The sequence below is a fragment of the Mauremys reevesii genome, linkage group 11 (genome assembly GCF_016161935.1).
Source record: "Mauremys reevesii isolate NIE-2019 linkage group 11, ASM1616193v1, whole genome shotgun sequence".
NCBI lineage: Eukaryota > Metazoa > Chordata > Testudines > Geoemydidae > Mauremys > Mauremys reevesii.
In genome coordinates, this window is record NC_052633.1 from 31,641,305 (window position 1) to 31,659,453 (window position 18,149).

The window sequence follows — 18,149 nt, forward strand, 5'->3', positions numbered from 1 at the left end:
CTCTGTTGAATAAATTTTTGTTTGTTTTCATTATAGACATATCTAAGTGCTGTGTATCAAGCACAGCAGTGATCTAAGGTGTGACTGGTAAGCTGGAGTGTACTGTTTCTTTGGAAGCAATGCATCTGTGAGTGTCCAGTGGAACAGGGGCTGGACACTCCAGGGGGATGCTCAGAGGATTTGACAGTTGGTGCTAAACTGTAGAGAGAGAAAGTGGCCTAGAGGGAAGTGTTTGTGTTGCCTGTGGCTAGTGGTTTCAGGGAACTGATCCACAGCAGGCACAAACAAGGCTCTCTCCTACTGAGGACAGGTGGGTAGTGAGGTGTCTCACAACCCTGGCTACCCCTGGGAAGTGACACAGCGGGTTACGCTGTATTTAAGACCAGCTTGCGCTGGCAGTGCTGGAAACAGCAGCTGCACTGCACCAGAGAATCTAGCCCAATGCATTTAAAAAACCCAAACAAATCTTTATGGCAATATAATTTGCCTAGTATCAACGCAGTGCTAGATAAAGTGTGGATGGAGCTTATGAAAGGGTAAAATCATCTACTAGCAAGTAGCTATTTGTTTACTTGTTTTATGATTTTTTCTACAGGTAGAATTTATTAAATGAGCCTAAAGGAACTCAACATGCCTTCTGGATATATTTTCTCAATTTTTTTTTTCAAATAGCACCTTTCTACGCCTGTATACTCTTTAAATCAAGTACCATGCTGTGCAAAATAGAACTGTCTATTACTCACAAAGGTGAGACTCAGTAGTATTAGCATTTTGAGCTGTATTTATGGAAAGAAAATGATAATGACTAACTCTTTTCAGTGGCTTTTCAATATTTCTACAAGACGATAAACTGGGACAAGCTTTCTTTTGCCATGCTGGCACTTGTAAATGCCACAAATCTTTTTAGCAATTGAAAATATAATGATAGTAAAAAGTTTCCTTTACAAATTGCCTCACTATTTTTTCTATGGGAAAATATTTATCAGAGTGAACTGCTGAAATGTTATGACACTGTTTATTTTAAAAGATCCTCCACTCCACTATGTCATCACTTAGAACCTATCATCAGAGCCATCTGTGTTCACTGGAAGTAAGTGAATGCATAAAAGTCAAGAGATGAAAATGATAGTGTGGACTTTATTACTCCCTGAGCTATGCTGCCAAAACTGCTGAGTGACTAAGGTTTGTTGCTTTTTTTGCAGTGTGAACATTCAGAGTGCAGATGCTTTTTAGCACCCAGCTTTGGATCACGTGCTGGGCAGAACTCCCATGGAGCATGGAGGAAATGTTAACTCAAGTCTTGTGGACTTCATTAATGAAGCTTTAATGGAGTTTTCCTTGGTGGTTGCTATACTCATTGACAGCTTAATAGTATTGTTGATGAATCGGAATCACTTTTTTCATGAAGTCCATGACTTCCTCATACAAATAATGAAGCAATTAATGCCTAAGGTAGTATGGGCAGATGTTGTACATCATGACTATTCTATATCCCACAATACAACTGGCAAGTGTAACCTAATCAGGGCCGGCTCCAGGCACCAGCTTATCAAGCAGGTGCTTGGGGCGCAACTCCGGAGAGCGGCAGCAGTTTCACATATTTGGCAGCAATTCGGCGGAGGGTCCCTCACTCCCGCTCGGAGTGAAGGACCTCCCGCTGAATTGCCGCAGATCGCAATCGTGGCTTTTGGGGGGGGGGCTGCTTGGGGCGGCCAAACCCCTGGAGCCGGCCCTGAACCTAATGATGAAAAGCTCCAGATTGTTACATTTACTAAACTCCCCTCAACCACTCCCCAACACATGCACCCCAGAACTTGCATATATATGTAGACAATTTCTTGCACAAAGATGTGAGCTAATTTTTGAGCATGAAATTGATTATTCAATAAGACAGGAGTTAAACACTGATGATTTCATAAGTGAAATCATTTGTTCTGGAGAGGTCTGTGAAATTTGCATCACACATTGCTCTGGGCTGTTCAGAGGCAGCTCCCTAAGGGCTTTCAAGCAGCTCTCAGAAGCAATGTAACCTCATCAAAAATTATCCAAATTCATTCTTTCAACTCCAGTTTAAAAAAAGAAGTTCACAGTTGAACACACCCGTACCCCAATGTGACACACTGAATTTCTGGGTGAGGAGATCTTCCATAGTGACCTAATATTCACACTGAAGTGTCTCAGAGTGGAGATTACTTTTTAACATGATGAGCATATCTAGAAAGTTGTATCTAAGAGCTGGCTCAGTGATGCCAAAGCTGCCCTGCTCACAACTACACAACTTGCCTCAAGTTGGAAGGACAAACCCTTTGCCATGAGAAGTATTTTTGCAGCTAAGCAAAAGCCTGACCTCGCTATCTGCTGGAGCAATTCTGCATCTGCAAACTGAGCTGGGACCACAAATCTCAACAGCTGCAACTTTAGCTTCCTGATTCAAATCCACAGTCTGGTCATTAGAGTTGCTACTATTCAGATGTGTACACATAACTGAAGTGTAGGTGTGAAAATGAGGATTAAAATGTTTGCTCATAAAAAGAAGCCCATCAAGCTAATGAATGTTTATCACCCATAATTTCGGAAGGTGCCAGGGCTCAAACTGGAAGAATTCTGCCCCTGTACTAAATCCATGCCACTCTCCCTGTACCTGCTTACCTTTGAGGATTTCTGTGGTTCATAGCTAAGGTATTTCAGGTTATGACAGAGATGTGGTGTCAGACCCATCACTTTTTGGTTCAACATTAAAGTACGGCAGCATGTTGGAGCCTGCTGTTTGTCATTTTCAGCAAAATGCAAAGGTGTAAAATGTTTACTGCTATGTGCAGTGAATTAAAATGCAAATCCCTTGAATACAATATTGGAGTTGCACAACTAATCCACAGTACATAGTGCTGAAAATTTACCCCAGTGTATAAAAATTAGTTAATAAAGGCTGCTCTCTCAGCCAATTTACTTTATTTTTTTAAGACTTTTCTTTGTTATTCTAAGGTAGTCCTGTTGTTGCTAGGGATGTGAATTATTTCAAACTGATTTTTGGGACTGGGGTTCAAACTATTAGGAATGGAAGAACTTTGTTGTCCTTATATATTTGCTAGATTACTGGTAAAATTACATGAATGTGTCATATATGGCCTGAATTCCAAGACACTTACGTTGCTACTTCAAATGGAATGAGGTGAAGCTCTTTTGATACTCACTATCTGCTAACATCTCAGCAGTTAATCACAACCTGTCATAATTATGGGATGGAATATCTGTGCTTTCTGCTGTGCTTGCTATCAAATACATCAGTCAGACGTTGCACAGAAATTAGATTCACTGGCCCATTGTTCTGTAGCATCAGATTATCCTATGGTGGGAGTAATGAAAACACAACATCCTGTAGCCCAGCCTACTGATTGTGGAACATGGCATAAAATCATCACTGACCCATTACAATTAGGCAGAGTGTCAGCCTTCAGCGCGCCATGATTAATGCTGGATACTGTAAAGAAACTTTACTATAGCAAGCCATTTTAGAGTGATGGCACATTATCTTTCCTATTATAAGGACCTAGTTATCATATACAAGCATATTAATGTGTCACTTTTAATTTACATCATGTCCTATGGAAACATTGTTTTCTATTTATTTTCAATGCAGTTCACTCTGAAAAGTGACTATGTAAAAATGCCTCCTTACTCAACAGATTTGTTTCTCTGTATTCAGTCAGATCTGCTAACTTTAGTGTCCACAATTTTTTTCTTCATTTTTTGCTTGTTTGTTTTGTTTGTCGGCAGAACCAATAGAGCTGGGAGAGTGAGCTGGATTCTATTCCTTCTTGCCATAATGAAATAAGGACATTTGTTAACTAAATCTGAAACTATTACAGCTGTCCAACCCCTTCAAATGGGTTTATTGAGGGAAGACCCTTTGTTACTGGTGAAGATGCAAAAGAAGGAAAGAATCCAGCTTGACTCTCAGATCAGAGGCCGAGTTTGCACAGCTGACATTTAGCAAAAACATCTTACTTGAAACTGAGCACATATAATATGAAAATCATTGACACTATCTCAAGGCACTAACTGCACTATCAGGCAACATAATGCAAAAAATCACCACCAAAAATAGCTGCTGTCAGTCAGAAAACACTTTTAGAGGTTCCTTTTCTGTATGCCTTCAAGGAATGTGGGGTCATTTTGCAGGTTCTGAACCAAAAGACAAAGCAAGAAAATTGGAATCACATTACTCTATCAATACAGACACATTCTGTGACAGGAGCTGAATTAAGGAATAAAGATTTCAAATTCCAATAATGGAACAACAAGTAAACCACTTTGGAGGTAACGTTGTATTTTCATAGCTTTGTATGCAGAGGCTGATTATGGTTTTGTGGGGCCCTGGGCCAGAGCAAGTAGAGGCCCCTCCCCAGCCCTTCCACCTGTGGTCCCTCCGTGCTTCCCCGCCTCCTCACCCCTGCCCCCCAGCACTCCTGCCGGGGAGCAGGGTCAAGGCGCAGGGGCTTCCCCACGCCCCGGCAAGAGCACCGGGTGGGTTGAGTGGACAAGTCCCAGTGCCCCGATCCCACTCCCTGGCAGAAGCACTGAGCAGGCAGGCAGGCAGAGCGGGCCAAGCCCCAGCACCCTGACCCCGCTCCCCAGCAGGAGCACCAGGTGGGCAAACCAGGACAAGCCACCACACCCCGAGCCAGCTCCCCTGCAGGAGTGCCAGGTAGCCAGAGCAGGTCGAGGTGCAGGGGCCCTGGGCATGGCCTCATTGGCCCAGTGGCTAATCTGCCACTACTTTTATGTCTTATACATTACTTTTTTGAATTCAGTTCTGCATTAAAATGGAAGCTATCCATAAAGCAGTCATACATTGCAATTTTTTTACAAGAATTTTGTATAAAGCAAACAAATATTGTGTCTGTCTAGGAATTCTGAGGAGGCACACTGAACTAATAAAAAGGATGACAGAACTGTGGCCCTACTTTCTAGGGCATAAATCCTACAGTTCTGATACAGCTTTCAGAACTCTTTCCATTTTTATTTTACTATAGAAAGAAAACTTCATCGTGTTCAGACTGCAACAGAACCATTGTCCTTCTAAAGAAATGGACCCTATTCTTTTAATAGAGCATATTTTTGCCTTTTTCTGGGAGATTATGCCCCCTTGTTGCCCAAGGATGGTAACACTTGTTCTAATTTCATTGAGAGCTACAAGATAAATCCTGGGCTGCATTAGAAGTTATCAGAGCAGAGGCAGCTCAGTAACTCCAAAGATGTGACCAAAAAAGGACCAGCTGTTTGGATTCTCAGTGCAAACTTACTATTCAAAGAGGCCAGGATGTTCCTTCCAAATCTCATTACGCATCTGGTAAGAGACAAATTTTATTAGAAAGTTGAAGATCCATGGCTGGAACTGTAGTTTTGATATTTAAAAAAATAAAATGTGATTTTTAAGGCCTTTATCATTCCTTCAGGACTTTCCTCAACATTTGTACTCCTGAAACCCTCCTCAGAGCACTGCACTGAAATATTAGCCATTTAAGTCTCTCAAATATGTGAACGTTAATTCTTCAAAAAAACAGCTATATAATTTGTGACCTCTAATGTAAGCTGACTTTGGTTCTCTCATATCTCAAACCACCATTAGCTCACACAAATCACAACTTCCTCCTGGTTTTACAGTGCTTCAGTAGCAACCTGGTTTGCTTTAGTATTTTTTGTTTCTTTGTTTTTAACTCAACTTTGTTTAGACTACAAGAGCATGAAACATTTATAATAAAATTCAGAACCAACTAGAAATTCAAAAGATTTCACATTTTAAAATGCAAAAGCTAGGAAACCATTTCAGTTATTTTCAATGAGACTACTCCACCATTTAAAACTAAGCACACGAGTATGGATATTGTTACATTCAGGGTAAAAACCATCACATCAACCATTCAGAGTAGCAGAGGGAGAGAGAGTAAATGTTCAGCAGCTCAACAATGAAACTGCAGGACAATCGTCAAAAATCTGATGTCCTGGGGATACTTTCATTTCTCAATAATTGACAACCTCAGTCTATTTGTCCTGGATTTTTTTGAGCTGATTTGCATAATATCAGCACAAAACACTGTTCTGGGCTCTCCCAACCCCAACAACCTAGACTGCTTCAAAATATTTATTTCTCAAGATACCTGTGAAAATAAGAACTCTTGTCTCCCATCATGACACAAAAAGTCCTCTAGATTCTGACAACGTGAAACCAGCTTTTGCTAAAGATTTCATTTCCAGCAATGTGTTGCCACTGTTGGCAGAAAAGATTTTGTGCAGTGAAGGATTTCCTCTGATTATCTGGATGCAATTTCCCACCTGATTTTCTCTGAAATCCTACTGTTGCCTCCTTAAATAGCATGACAAACCCATTCAGAGAAATTTTTCAATATTTTGGTTGAGAGAGCATTTAGTTTTATAATTTAACAAAAATGAACTTATTTTCAAATGAGTATGTACTCTATATGGGAATGGGTTTGTGTGGTTTTTATATATAAAAATACATATGCTTGTTTCAGGTTGACTGAAACAACTTGATAGCCATGATCCCACTGTGCTAGAGTATTGAAATTTGATACCCATTCATTTTTGGTCTTCCAAGTAGGGGAAAAGCCTCACATTCAAGCACTGGCTTTTGACCTTTTCCATTAAAAGTCATCAAAAGGGCATCAGTCTCTCTTATTAGATTTAAATTGATTAAATATTAGAATCTTGAAATTTAATACACTTGTTTATCAATGAGTGGTTAGTACAGGAAAATTCCCAATTTTGACATTTTAGAGGTCTGTCTATGGACTCAGATCTGCCTCCTTTGCTCACATTAAGTAGTACCTGGCTCCACAAGTCGTTCCACTGAAACCATGAATTGAAATTTCTGATGTAAATAATTTAAAAAAGGATCTCAGATTTGGGTGGAATTGAAGTGCTTTTGGGTCTAATAATTCACTAGGATAAAAAGGTTTTATTCAGTATAACCTGCTGAACAGCAGACATTCAGCCTAGATGGGATCCGACATGAGATATTGTAGAGAGCTGAATACAAGCAGTACCCAGCTGGCAAACAAGTAGTGGACACAGTCTTCATTTCTAATTAACAACATTGTCTGTATAATGTCTCCAGGACTAAACTCCCCACCCCCCTAGAGTCCTTTAGTTCTTCAAGTTCATACTTATTAGACATGTCTGCCATGTCGGTTCAGCTATTATATTCTGCTGCCATGTTTCAATGAAATATGGTCTCTTTTTAAATTCTCATAAAAATAAATGTCTTTTCAAATACATCTTAGCAGTTTAAACTGTAATAAATGTCATAAATTAGATAGAAAAATTATGAACTTATCCAAACTCTAAATTTTGGTGCTTGGCTGTGATAATAAACCGGAACAGATTTTGAAAGTTCTGAATGTTAATCCAACATTTGACTGAATGCTCTGGAATGAACAAGATGCTCAGTGTATTGGGAGGGAAGAACAACTCTGAGCTTACTTTTTTCAAAAATCTCATATGACAGCTCTAGTGCATCCATTAGCAATAGTAGTATTGAGACATTTGTGACACTTTTTTTAAGTAGGCGTGCAGTGCAAAAAAGGCAGACAGTTGTACACTTGTGTTTGTGCTGTTACTAGGACTATCTGCAGGCTGGAAATTAGCATACACTTGGCTATTTATATTCCTCATCAGCCATTTGTATAATATATTAACTATATATGCAAACATACATTTTGGCGCAACAACTCCAGTCACCTACCATACCATGTTGGAATCCATATAGGGCGTCATTAAACAATTACAACCCATACTCAGTGGGGGACAACATTCTGAAAGAAATCTTTCCCAAATCCCCTCTTATGACCTTCAAACAACCCTCCTACCTCACCAAGCTCATCATCAGATGCCAGTTCCCCACAGACCAAGACACTCCAACTCAAAGCAGTACCAGACTCTGCCAGAACAGATGCAAAACCTGCAGACATATCTCCATTACTACAATGATCAATATGTTCACAACACACCTTTCAGGATCCCTGGATCCTATGCATGACTATCACAACATGTGGTACACCTTATCAATGCGCTAAATGCTGCAACAACAATTACTTGGGCAGGGGTGCTTGAACAATTTTTATAGTGGGGGTGCTGAAAGCAGAAGCTATGTATTTGGTTGTTATTACTACTTCAAGCCAGGATATGCTGCAACACCCCCAGTGCCCCTGGTTCCTGCACCCCAACTTGGGTGAAACCATACATTCACTGCACTCTCGAATGAACTAGCACAGAAAAATGATAAAAAGACAAAAACACCATAATACCCATGGGAGAACAATTTTCACAAAATGATCACTCCATAACTGACCTCTTAGTCCTGATCCTCAAAGAAAACCTGCACAACACCTTCAAAAGATGAGCCTGAGAGCTTAAATTCATAACTTTGCTAGACATGGAAGAAAAAAAAACACTTAAGAAAGACACCAGATTTATGGCTTATTTCAACAACCTATAACCCATTAACCTCTAGGGTGACCAGATGTCCCAATTTTATAGGTCCCAATATTTGGGGCTTTGTCCTACATAAGCATCCCCCACCCGTCCCGATTTTTCATACTTGTTATCTGGTCACCCTATTAACCTCCACCCCACTTTGTTGTTCTATGAGTGCAGAGGTGCTAGTTGGCAACTTCCCTTTGAATGGTCTTTTACAATGTGTTAACAACTCACAATAAGTGATCTGTTCTACCTTGTATTTAGCAGTAACACTCTGAGTAACTTTCCGAGACCTGACTAAGTGCTCTGTGTAACTTCAAAAGTGTGTCTCCCTCACCAACAGAAGTTGATCTAATAAAAATATTACCCAACTTGACTCTCACTAACAGAGACTTTTCAGCTGAAGTGAGAAAGGCTTATATATATTTTTTTAAAGTGGAAGGTCCCAAGATCTATCTCTGATGCAGCCTGTGTGCGCTAGAATTGATCTTGACTGCCATAAGTGTGGAGCCACTGATTTCTTACAAAGTATTTGGTGTTTTCCTTTTCAGAATACAGGCCTGCTCCCACTGAAGTCCATTGCAGTCTAAACATTGCTTCAGTGGACTTTGGATCAGGCTCATTATGCTCATTTCTACAGCTATCAAAATGTCAAGGAGAAAGTGCAGGGAAAGGGGAAAAGATTATGGAAATAATCAGATCTTTAATTCTGAATGGATTAACATGAGAATTACACCACTTTCTACAGGAAATTAGTATTTAGAGAACTTACATTACTTTTGGTGCATTCCATTTTCATAAGGCCAGGAACATGTATGTCAGTTCAGGCTGAGACGTATATTTTGGCTTTATTTGTAAGATATTTGTGTATGGGATCTGAGAATTAGCATAATGCAGAGGTTGTCAGAGTAATTCTGGGCTTTGTGCTGAATACTGAGCGAAATAGGCAAATCAAATCACTCTCATCCATATTTGTAGTATTGCCCAAGGGCTGTGATAATTTAACCCCTTTCACTTTTGTACATTTGTTCAATGCTCCTTTAAGTTTTGTATATATTCATTCTTAGGAGCAGGGTTACGGAGCACAAGTGGTTCCAGGGTTCTCGGCTTAGGGAATGGTCTCTCTGACAGTGCTTCTCAGGAGCTAGTGGCCCTGGAGGTCATTTTCACCTGATCCTCAATTATATAGGCGCCAACTCCATGGGTGCTCCGGGGCTGGTGCACCCCAGGGGAAAAATTAGTAGGTGCTCTGCACCCACCGGCAGCCAAGCTCCCCTCACCCCCCGCTCCACCTCCCCTCACCTCCTCCTCTGCCTCCGCATCCTCCCCTGAGAGTGCCACATCCCTGCTCCTTCGCCTACCTCCCAGCGCTTGCCACCGCCAAACAGCTGTAGTAAGCTCCGGGAGGGAGGGGGAGGAGCAGGAATGTGTCAAGGAAGGAGGCGGGGAAGAGGTGGGGCCGGGGCAGGGATCTGGGGAAGGAGTCGGAATAGGGGCAGGGAGGGGGTTGAATTGGGGCAGGGACTTTGGGAAAGGGGTTGGAATGGGGGCAGGAGGGGTGAGGCAGGGGTGGAGTTGGGGCGGGGCCAGGGACAGAAGGGGTTCGAGCACCCACCAGTGCCACTAAAAGTTGGCACCTATGGACAATTAGGTCCAGATTCAGTGAAATCTCCAATCAGTTTTGACACCCCAGAAGCCTCTGAAGGCCATTCAATGTTGTGATACCAAACACTAAGACTTGTGTTAAGCACTTGTGTCCGAACATCCAGACTTGAAGATGTAGGACCAGATCCTTGACCCCCATTAGATCCTGTCCCCTACAATTTCCACCTGGTGTAAAGCCAGCATAGGGGTCATGTCAGGAGTGAGAGGGAAAGTATCAAATTCCTTTTGCTCCCACTATCCCTGGATTGCATAACCACCCCCTATGGAGCCTTTACGGGTGCTAAGGCTCCTATAACATAAATCAAGGCCAAACTGGCCCTCAGCTGCCTCCAGGTTTGGAGAAGTGCAAAAATAGTTTTAAGCCACCTTCTCCTATCTACTTTAGATCTTGCACTTAAGATGGGCTATAATTTTTCATGATTCAAACAAGAAAATGCATCTGAGTAGGTTGCAGATTCTGGTGCTGCTCCAGTTTCTGTTCTGCTTTTTGGTCATATTACACAGTCTTCCATTCACTTTTCTTTTGATAACAGTCCCTGTTTTTAGGGACAATTCCACCACTTTATTCATCCTAAGCAGCACTTACTCTGAACTAGATCATATCCCCTGCTGAATGCTCATTCAGGGGGGAAAAGGGGCATTAGAAGCCCTTTATTTCACTGTATTTGCTAGGGGTAGGGCAGATAACAGCATATAGAGACCAGCTGCCACTTGAACCTTGACTCCACCTCCATTCCCAAATGCACAGGCCAGTGCATCTGAGCTGGCATGGAGGAAGGGGAAGGAAGCTGCATTAGCTTACTTTTGCCATAGAGCATGTAGGAACCAGGGAGTGAATTGTGACTCAGCTTTGCAATTATGCATTGCCCCTTAGAGTGGTCGGATTGTACTCTTACTATCTAGCTGTTTGGAAGTAATCACACTGAAATTGTCAGGACTGGAGTAAAGCATCATTCAGAATAAGAAAGGCAGAATTAGACTCTTAATTTTATGTAATGTACACCAGCAAAGCTTTGTATCGCCACATTGTACTCACTATTGGATGAAGATAGAAGCAAACTCTTACAGGTACTATTTAGGAAGGCACTGGTGCATTGTTTTCTTACTAGATTACAAGGTAGATTGAAAGAAGTTGTGTGTTTTCTACCCCTATGGGCAGATAAAATTGTATCCACACTCAGTACCAAAGGCACAGCTAACACTGAGCCACTTCATCTTCAGGCCTTTGCTGAGTAAGGACTGAGTAACAATTACATAAATATTTTATGCTAGTGTTGCATGTATAGCTTAGCTATATTTTACCTATACAAATATGCAGCTATGCATAGATATACATGCTATATTTTAGCTATACATTTAGTGGCAGAATTGCAACCCTCAGTAATCAACTAGATTTAGTACAAGTCTTTAGAAGTGAGCATCATAACTGTCACATAGAAAATAAACCTTAGAATGGAAGCTATATGATGGGGCAACTATGTGTTGCCTAAATTAACTTCATTTGCTATTTTCAATAATTAAGTAACAAATATCTAATAGTCTAAGTAGAATTAAAAATGCAAACCAATAGAAATGGCTGTTCAGGATGCACTGCCACATGGTTCATGTACTGCAATTCCTTTTATGCCTCTTGACTCAGACCACTTCAATTAATTTGTACTGAAGCTGTGTCATGCTTACTGCATTAAATTCTATATGAAAATTGTTTGTCTGTTAGCCAAATATATTTTTTCCTCTAGAAATATGTTTATGCATTAAACTTGTCTTAACATTTTTTTTCCCATTAGCATGTTTGACAGACACTGAGTTTCATCTCATAAATATCTACAGCATGAAAACTCTTTGGTACATTATGTCTCAAAACACATATTAAAGACAAAGGCAGAATAGATGCTGCAACGTCAAACACAAGAAGAAAATAAAGAAAAGATTGTGGTGCTATGAAATGTTTAAAATGCTCCAGAATATGGTACTGTAAAAATGAATTGCCTGGTGGTGTGTTGGGGTTAAGTTAACCAGCAAAAATCACTTATAAATTGTAAGATTTAGAGCTATGTTGTGACCCACATCGGGGAAGTGCAAAATATTATCTCTTTTTTAAAAAAATAGCAGGATTAGTATTCAGTACAAAATAAAAAAAATGTGTAGTTCTTTTTTGTAAGGATAAGGCAAATACTTTTTGAGCCACTGTCTAACAGTTATAGTAAGAGAACTCACCTACACAACACAGTAAGTACCAGCAGAATCAGTTTAGCCAGAATATTAGCACTGTTTGTACCAATGCACACAGAGTCAGTATCAGCTAAAACAATTTAGAGATTAGTACAGAGGACAATCTTGCACTGTACTACAAGTAGATGGACTAAAAAACCCAGTATGTCCTTTTCTACCCTGTAAACTAGGGTAGAAATTCTATGAGCTTTATCTGTAGTTCATCCTTCCTTCTACATTCATTTCATATAGCTCCATCTTATATAACAGGTATGAACAGGGGCAGCTCTATGTATTTTGCCGCCCCAAGCATGGCAGACAGGCAGCTTTTGGCTGCACGCCTGCAGGCAGTCCGCTGGTAACGCGGATTCGGCGGCATGCCTGCAAGAGGTCCGCCGATCCCGTGGCTTCGGCGTACCCGCTACCGAATTGCCGCCAAAACCGTGGGAGCAGCGGACCTCCTGCAGGCATGCCACCAAGAGCAACCTGACTGCCGCCCTCACGGCATCCCGCAGGGCGCCCCCCACGGCTTGCCGCCCCAGGCATGCGCTTGCTGCGCTGGTGCCTGGAGCCACCCCTGGATATAAAAAGTTTTGGAAAAAGAGCAAAATTGAGCCCAGTGATGGCTAAGCTTTGAAAGATTTAGAAAACTGAATACAATCTTGCCCCCACAGCAAAAATCCCATTGTCTTCAGTAGGGTTAGGATTTCACCCCTTATGCTACATTTAAGAACTCAAGAGCTCGGAAGTTTATCTGAACCCAAGTCCAATGAAAGTCAAGAAAGGAAATTATTTTCTTTAAATGTGAACCAAACTTAAATCTAAAATGATTAGAGTTTTGGGCAACAGTCATTTATATTTTATCCAAATCAGTTTGTCCATTCCTGTGGTACATGTAACTCATTTCTTGTAATTTCTTTTCTGGGGTCTTCATCTCTAAATGGAGCAGAATCTGCCTGCTGCAAAAGCAGCTGACATTTTGAGTTCAGATACAACCTGGCTCTAAAGGACACACTGTGTGTCCTCTCCTGAAGGCCTTACTTTCATTCTCTCTTGTTTTGTTGGTCTCTTATACAAAATCAAGATAATTCTGACTGAAAGTATATGGTTGCTCTTTGTTTGTGGGAAAATCATAAGGTCTTAACTGGGGGACATGTACGAAACTGTAAAAGCTTTTCAGTGTAAGAGCCTGGTTTTCCTAGTAGCACATACTAACTCTAATGCAAGTTACATCTGCCCTCCTTTCTCTCCAAAGTCAAAACAGAGAACCTTACTGTAATTATGAACCTTGCTAAGTGCATGAAGAACCAAACATGAACTCACAATATAATAGATACAAGGCAGTACTCCCTGAATTGCCAGCACTGAGGAATCTACAGGAATTTACAGCTTTACCATTGTATAAAACTTGGGTTGACAGCTATTGAAATTATTTAAAATACAATCATTATATAAAGCTGGTATATTCACTCATGCATATTTCCACTATTTAAGCGTGTTCCCTGATAGCTTGACACTCGATAGAGAAGAACATTTACAATAGAATAAAACTGTACAATGATACAAAACTGCAAAACCAGGAAAGGGAAATCATCCTATAAGGTTACGGATATCAGTAGGGCTAAACATCAAAAACTCACTAATGTAATACACCTTCACTGCCTTCCAGTAGACTCAAGGATTAAGTCTAAAATTGTATTACTACTATTTGAAGTTCTCCATTTGCCACTGGCTACATAACTTGACTCGGGTGTCTATCCCATGAAGTTCACTAATGATTTGTTATTGCATTAGTACTCAGTCATAAAAGGGTAGAAGGGCATTTCATCATCCAATGGAGTTTTAGAGACCCACAAAAAGAATCCCCTGACCTGACTTTGTGCTGTCATTATAGATGGGCCCCAACTCACAAAGTTTGACTCTGCCCCAAAAAGTCGGCTGGTGTTTGAATTCAATGTTGTATTTCATACAGAAATAGGCACAAGCCATGCCACTCAGTTCTGAATCCAGCCCTAGATATGAAAGTGTCTCTCTGCAGCCTTGGACAACTCAACTTTTCTGCCTCATTTTCCCCACTGAAAATGCTACCACACTCACCTCACAGAGGTTAATTTGTTAATATCTGTACAGAGCTTTAGAGATGAAAAGCATGCTATAAATGCTAAGTAGAAATCCTTATACACTGGACCCTGAAAGGCTCATTCATCCAGAGCTAAAACCCTCCCCTCTACACACCTACAACATGCTTCCCCTTGTGATCTCACCACCTGCTGCAAAATTAAGAAAGATGACCCACTTTTCTTTCCCATTATTATGGCCACCTTCCTCCTGTGGCAACCTTCCTTTACCTCAAAGGACTCCTTTGAGAAGAGGGGTTGTGTCAGAGTAAGATGAGGTGCTTCTATCATATTACCAGCCTTTGCCAACCTAGAGAACCAAAAAATGGCACTCCAGCCATTGTCACTCGTGTCTGTACAACACAACAACACAGGGTCTCCGGATGACCACTATTCAGATAATCGAGACGCTGGTTTAGCTTCCCTTCCGAGTATTGATAAGAAGTGTCACTTATTGGCATGGATTGTAGAAAGCTCTATATTGGGAGATTAATTCCGTTTATTGTTCATACTGTGTCTGAGTGGAAGGGAATAGAACTAGCTTTGATGGGTTGAATAGCCTGTCCTTCTGTATTTTGTGTATTCTTTTCTAAGTGGAGAGCTGAAGTATTTCTTTAGTGGATGATTGGAAATATATAATAGTGTTTTTGCAGGGTTCTGCTTTGTTACATTCTTTATTGAGCACAGGAAACTATATTCAGATCTTCCAATAAGACATACTGTGCACTTTCATCAGAAGGCCATCTCTGATACAAGGTGTCTATACCTTGGCTTTCAATTCTATTAAAGTTTATAATAAACAACCCTGTATAACATCCCCCTCACTGTGGGAAGAAAATTACTAGCCTCCAAAGAACAGTTTTTCAGAGATGGTGTGGGTACTTAAACCGGCTGTGCTGAGCAGAATGTCTAATACGTTTGGAGTTCTTGACCATTTCAAGGGTACTCACAAGCTACAGTAGCACTGTTTTCCATTTTCACTACAGTAATTGACACAAGAATGGATTCATGTTGTGCCACTTGCTGTTCACAGCCTTTGTCAGCAAAATAAACCATCAGGATTGCAGTGCCTCATTTATCATGGGATTCTCTGTAATGTGATGTGCTGCTAAGCCTTTCCAATAGTCTATAGTTTGACTGAAATGAGTCTTGCTAACTTAGAAATCAAAACTATAAAGAGGAAAGAAATGGTATTGGCAGCAAATAGATTTCAAACTGCTACTGGTAAGTATGTCATATACAAATGCATTCTGGTAGCCACTGTTACAGATCCCTTACTAGTGGAATGTGGGGGAACTAGCAGAAATATAGCTCCCCCAACTCTAACAATTTTCTCTGTAAATAGTTTCCTTATGGGAAGCCCCTTCTCAAAAATCTAAAAGGCATTCTGCTCTCACTGCAGCTCATTTCTAATAGCATTTTTAATGTTTAACTTGCTCATTCTTTATGTGCTGTGAAATCAAGGTGAAGATGTACTCCATCAACTTTATGAAGATCAGTCATTAAATTTAATAGAAGTCAGGTATGTTTAGATGCAATTAAAAACTAATCAATATGTTTTATATATAAAGCTATTACTCAGGTATATGAATGCAAGAAAAAAAAATATTTGCAAAAGCTTATTTGTGTTTCCTATTGTAAACTACCCAAATGGATTTTGTAGGTGGGGGTAGGGAGACTGTGTTCCTAGACTGTCGCCACATTTTCTAGCATCAGCCCAAAATGAATTCTAGGGATTTAGACATGGCCTTAGAAGAATGTTTCTGTTGCAAAGATAGCACACCACAACACGGAGGAGCTAAATTACTACATTGTAATTTGACATTTGCTAAAATAAAAGCTATGTGATAATGTCTAAGTGACCACCTGTTTGTGTATTTTTCAGACTAAGGGCATGTCTACAATACAAACTTAAGTTAATCTATGTTAGACCGACTCATACCCACTGCAGTAATTACTGTGGTGATTCAGGTCCACACTACCCTCCTTCTGTCAGTGGTGCACGTGCTCATCAGGAGTGTTTCCACTGACTTAAGGGGGTGGTGTGGTGGGCTGAGAACCCAGGCTCTCAGTTCTGCATGCAGCTCCCCTCCAGGAGCCTGGCTGTCCCCGTGGCTTTTGGCTCCCTGCTTCCCACTGGGACATTAAGCCTCAGTGCAGCAGAGCTCCCAGAAGGGAGAGGGGAGCCGAGAGCCTGGAGGGCAATCAGCTGGGATCCCAGAGGAGGAGGCAGCCCAGCTCCCAGCAGGGAGCCTGGGCAGCAGCTCAGCAGGCAGCCAGGACCCCTGAGGCAGCCCAGCTCGAAGCATGGAACTGGGAGTCCAGGGGAAGCCGGGCTCTAGCTGGAGACTCCCACCCACCCTGGGTGACAGCCTGAGCTCTGAGCACTTTCTTGTCAATTTCACGGTGCCATCAGGAGCCGTGAAATTGACAAGAATGACAGCCAACAGCCAATGTAACTAGCCCACAGTGTCTGCACAGACATTGCGTCACCCTAACTACACCGATATAAGCCCTACGCCTATCGTGGAGGTGGAGTTATGATGTCGGTGTCGTGAGGCATTTACATCGGTGGGAGCAAGGCTTCAGTGTGGACACTGGCATAATTAGATTGACGTAAGCTGCCCTATGTCAGCCTAACTCTACAGTGTAGACCAAGCCTTAGGGTCTGTTGTCTGTGAAATTCAAGCCACAATTTCCTAAAATCACACAACCTTTACTCTTGTTTAGTGCTAGTGGGATGAAGGGGCATATTGGACACACTCACTGCTTCCACTTTTTCCCAATGGCACTTCAAGGTGCCTAAGCCACAGAAAGAAAAGTGCCCAGAGGTCCCTGCCTGCAGAGAGAGCGCCAGAAGATCTGAGCCTGGGTGGCCAGTTTCCAGTGGCAATAAAACTGACCCCTGTGCTCTCTCCTTCCTCTTTTTCCAATCTTTTCCCCTGCCCTTTCTTGTAACAACAGAGTCACTTGTGTAGGCAGAGGAATACGTGTCTCCACTGTCTCTTTAGGCCTCTACCTACTGCCTACTGCAAGGTGGTTATCACCAGCATTTGCCTTAGCCCCTCTACCCATTAATCCAGAACACTGGGTTGCTTGATTCCCCCACCCCACCCCACCCCACCCACCCCACACACACACACATCCTAGCTCTAAAGAAGCCCATGATATGCTCCACCCCCAATCTCTGCCACACAGATGAAGAATTTCACTCTTTCTGCTTTCTTTCTCTGGGACCATCAGATGCCATGGCAGGGAGGCCGTTCTTTCTAGACCTAGCTAGCTTCCTTTACAGTGACAGTTTGGCTTTAAGATGATCCGGGCTGTATTCCGGACTCTATGTGAGCCTCCTCCAGCCACCTTTACTGAGTACATTATTATATAGGTCAGCTAGGGATCATGCTATGGAAGCGTATAAGGGTGGACAACTTATTCTTCCTTGATACCTGTCACAATCATTATTTCTATGTGTTTAAAACATTGCTATGATTTATTTCTTATTGAATGTTGTACAGTGTCCCAGGCACCTGAAAATGGATAGCTTTCTAAATACAATTACTACTATATTGTTTGCATTTATGTCTGTCATCCAGCTCTCCTATTAAAATCTCCCTCTTATAGGCGGTCAGTTAGAATTGATATTTAAAATAGACTGCAAAG